Consider the following 4786-nt stretch of genomic DNA (forward strand, 5'->3'; position numbering starts at 1 on the left):
ATGTCACGATAACTTTTAGAAAGATGAGAGAGAAATAGAGAGTGAGAGAGAGAGAGAGAGAGAGAGAGAGAGGGAGAGAGAAGAAATACATGTAATTCATACGAAGGAATACAAGATAGGGTGAAGTCGTATAAGAGTACGCACTTAGTGGACTTCTTGCTCTCATTTGTTTAATATTTGAAGGAAAGAAATCGCAAATAGGGAATATTAAAGTTCATTGAATTAGCCATCAACCCATGGGGCAACGATTCAGCGTAAATGGAAGTGGTCTAAAACTGACATTTTCTGAACCGTTGCACTTGCGTACTCTTACCATATGGGGTGTGTAAGAGTACGCACGCCAGGCGGGTGGAGTACGCAAGCATATGAACACACACTATGCAGCTTGCACTGTCCAAATGCTTAACTTCAAACTCAGAAGGCATTTAACCCTATTCCTGGCGGGGGGGGCCTCAGAAGCCCCCCCCTGAGGTTTTTTGGTTATTTCTCCCAAACGCGTTGAGCTAGGAAGCTCAAATTTTCTGACTTTTCCTATAAGGCTTCTACGCAACATGTCTGAAAATTTTGAGTTGATCTGACCTCAGGTCAGGTCACCAGAGGCGGTTTGGTGACCCTACCTCAGAAAAGTTTGCAATCACGCCAGAGCTAGAGTTTTTGACCGATCAGTTTCTTCTCTTCAGGCTTTAGTTAGGGTACCAGTATATGCAATTTGTATATCTCGGAATTTTGATATCGGTGACCTAAGGTCAGGTCAATTTCGCGACCTCCCCATTATAAGTCAATGGGGGAAAAATCAACTCCCTGTTTTACCACTAAAACGGGTCGGAATGGCCCCATATACCATACATGACTTCATATACGATCAACCTTCACTACCTTGAGGTCTGTTTTGCTGTTGGGCAGCTGTGAGGTCATGTGACGTCATCAAAGGTCACCAAAGGTTTTTGGCCAATAACTCCGTACAGGAACAAGATACAGACGCGTGGCTGGTCTCATTGTGTTCAGCTCGTCAAGACGCATCGAATGATATACATGATGACCTCAAGGTCACGTGACCTGAGGTCAACCTTTGACCTTGACCTTTCGAGGTCAACATATATACCATTCGATGCGGATTGACGAGAGGATCACGATGATGCCCTTAGTTGTTCCTATCTTGACTAATTCGAAAGTTATTCGAGAAAAACTCTCCATATCTAGCGCCGCCATTTTGACTTTTCGACCCCTGTGACGTCATCTTTGACCTGACCTGAAAATGACCTTAGTAAAAATTGTAGACCTTGTCCATGCGTATCCGATGCCGTTTACCGCTTGTCGCTATCTTGCTTCGTTCTCGAGATCTCAGGGGGGGGCCGAATCGGCCCCCCCCCGCCAGTTTCTTGTCCCGGCGGAGCCCGCCAGGAATAGGGTTAAGTTAATTCTAGTATCCCAAAAGAAAAATATAAAATAAATCTTTTGAAGTCTATAAATCAGGAAATAATCATGTCGTGTGTTTCTTTAAAAAAAAATGCACAATCAAAAGGAGAATAACTCGTATTTGGAAGAATTTCGGGTACGCATCTGCATCACAGTGCTCCATTGATGATATACCTACAAAACAAACGTCATTGAGCGATAGATTAACCCGCGCCCCACTGGGGTCTGTGTATAACACGCCCTACTGGGGGGGGGCTATTCATAGCCCCCCCTCCTAACTCCGAAACTACTGGGTCGATCGTCAAAATTCAAACGGCGTCTGATAGCCCCGGAAAAACTGTCGAGCGAAACCTAATTTCATTGACCTCGAGGTCACCGATGACGTCACAGGTCAGGTCAAATTAAAAATTATTAGCACTTTGGCTTGTTCACATTTTGGGCTCTGGCCGCCGTCTTACAAGTCAGATCAGGCTCATTTTTGGTTTCCACACTCGTGAACAGATGCTCTAGATATCTTGAGGGTACCAAACTTGTACTTTGATTTTCAGGTCAGGGTCAGGTCATCACAGGTCACGAAAATATTATATCATGCGTCGGTCACGTGACACATGTTTTATGGTCCATTTAGGCCATAGATTTCGAATTTGATGTCGTCTGTGTCATTCGAGGTCATTTTGAGTCGAATGTAGCTTAGGTCAGGTCACTTTCAGGTCAAAAAAGGTCAAATTTTGAAGTTAAAATTTTTCAACAAAAAAGGTGTCTATTGGATGCAGTTTGAGCTCAGGAACACGATGGTGCCAATATTGGTGTACGATGTCAAATACGTACTGAAAAATTGATTTGAAAAATTAATAATTGTGAATTTTTTGCAATAATGCGTATAACTTGGCCATTTTTGAAGATATTTAGCTAAAATTTGCTAGAATTAGTCATAATCATGCGTTCTGTCACATATATTCTGGTTTTTTCGAAAAGTCAAAAACTTTTTGAAAAAAAAAATGTAAAAATATAAATTTTGAATATTATTATATAAGATTTTCGAAATTTTCAAAATTTTGAAAATCCGAGATAGCAGTTTGATAGCGCCGTCAATTCTGAGTCCTTTCATTCAAAGAAATTGGATCTAGCTTAAAAACTGAGCTCTTGGGAGCGATTGCCGTGGTTCAATGTTTTGCGTCGAAATCGGACGAACATGACGTCACTCTGACGTCATTTCCGGCCGACCTATGGTAGCTACGAAGTTCAAATTTTGACACAAGGTGTCAAATTGATGCAGCCGAAGGTACTGAAAGTTTGGCGTCGATCCGTCAAGCGGTTTGGAAGTTATTGCAGAAAAACGGGAGGGGGGCTATAAATAGCCCCCCAGTGGGGCGCGGGTTAATAATTATATATTTCTGCATATTCGATTTAATGTATAATTCTGCGTACTCTTACTCTCCTGAGCAGTGCGTCCTCTTACCGTACATGCAATTCGCGCACAAAAACCCCGAAACGTTGTGCAAAACTTCGCAAACAGAATGTTGCACTGTACAATATTTCCCCAGATAACCTCACAAGTTTCCCACAACAATCACGGAAATGTACCTCATCTCAACTGCCAAGTATCAAAATTATTGTACCATATCATAATAATATCATAACGCTCGAAAATAATATTCATCGCCTTAAACTCAACAGCGTCGCCGCTCAACGCCCACGTTCCGTTGGTGACATGCACGCACTGGCGGCTTCATGTCACTTCATGAACTCGACAAACCCGCGTTGCTAAGCAACCGAAACAGCTGATGCGTACTCTTATCGCCCGCGTACTCTTACCCGCCCTTACCCTACTCTATGGACATGCATATCCAAACGCGAACGTTTTTCCATCACCTAACCTAGTTCAGTTTCATTCCTACAACGTTCTAGAGAGGTGGCCATAGATAAGCTCCAATGATGAAAAGGTGCACTAAGAATTTTACAACGATGCACTATCCTGTCTATAACTGTAATTAAGACTGGACTCAAAAATCATCTTCTCGAAAATTATAGGACAATCCACACTTTGAAGCATTAGAAATTGGAATCGACATCAGCCACATAGGCGAAGCTCAGACCATTGAATTAGTTGAAGCAGATGCGACGCTGCACCACTCCTTCAGCGAATCATCTGCATCATGATGACAAAGTAGGTGAGTACGAAGCTGAGCACGGACAGCAGGGCCTCCTTCCTGACGGTGAACACGCCGCAGACGTGCAGCGTCAGCGGGCCGCGCGTCTGCTCGAGCAGCGCGCCCAGCCGGCGCCGCTGGGCGGCCCCCGCGCCGCCGGCCAGCACTGCTTGGCCAGCGCGCTGTGCAGCTCCTGGGAGCGCTCCAGCAGGCCGCTGCCGGACACGTTGACGGTGAGCAGACAGACGAACCAGTACACCATGACCAGCGAGAGGCCGGCCACGTCCACCGACAGGCCGCGGCGGCCAGAGAGGTGGCCGGCGCCCACGTAGCCGGCCAGCAGCAGGATGGCGGCCACGGCGGCGTGCAGGCCGAGCAGCGGGGCGCCGAACACGGACACGGTCTCCGAGACGAGCAGGAACACGCGCCGGTACCGCTCCGAGAGGCGCTGCAGCCGCACGGCCGGGTCAGCGGCGGCGAACGGAGCGGGGCTGGTCGGGCCAGAGCCAAAGGCCGAGTCAGCGCCGGGAGCGGCGACATCCTGTCTTGGGTTCGCTCTTCACAAGAAGGACCCGCCATTCCTTCTTCGAGAGCGCTTGCGTCTTCCAGCACCCACGCCTTCTTGGCGCCAGCAGAGATGGCATCTCCCTGCTTTGTTTCTGAGTTGATGTCGATGGCCCACACACGACCTTTTCCCTCTTCAAGTCTTGGAGGATCGTCACTCCTTGAGCTGTTCCATTGAGGGCTGTCTGTTGAGCCGGTCTCGTCTTTGAAATACATTTCAAGCACCTCCCGCTGCACGATTTGCAACTGCACTGAAGCGGCGTCGCACAGGCCAGCAACCATCAGCGTGAACAACATCAGTTCCACTTGCATAAGCGTGGCAAGGAGGGACTGAAAGGTCAGTATTGCTGCGAGGCCTGCTCCGTAGCGCAGCTGCTGAGGAACCCATACAAAGAACAACAAAGTTCCGTAGCCGTAGCCCTCCGAAGACAGTACAATGGTGTAACAGACAATACAGGCACAGGCAAACGCCAAGGCCGTGATAGGATCGAGCGGAAACCTCTTACATCCTCGGGTTTGTAGAGACGACTTTCGTCGCTCTCAAGACTCGCCGCTTGACGAAGAAAGAGAATGCAGTCGTTGACGTCTCCATAGAAACCACATCAGGATTAGAAGACCGAGGCCAGTGGCGATGCCGAAGCACATGGTGACAAGGT

Source organism: Amphibalanus amphitrite, unplaced genomic scaffold, assembly GCF_019059575.1.
Source record: "Amphibalanus amphitrite isolate SeventyFive unplaced genomic scaffold, NRLGWU_Aamphi_draft 001879F_arrow, whole genome shotgun sequence".
Lineage (NCBI taxonomy): Eukaryota > Metazoa > Arthropoda > Thecostraca > Balanomorpha > Balanidae > Amphibalanus > Amphibalanus amphitrite.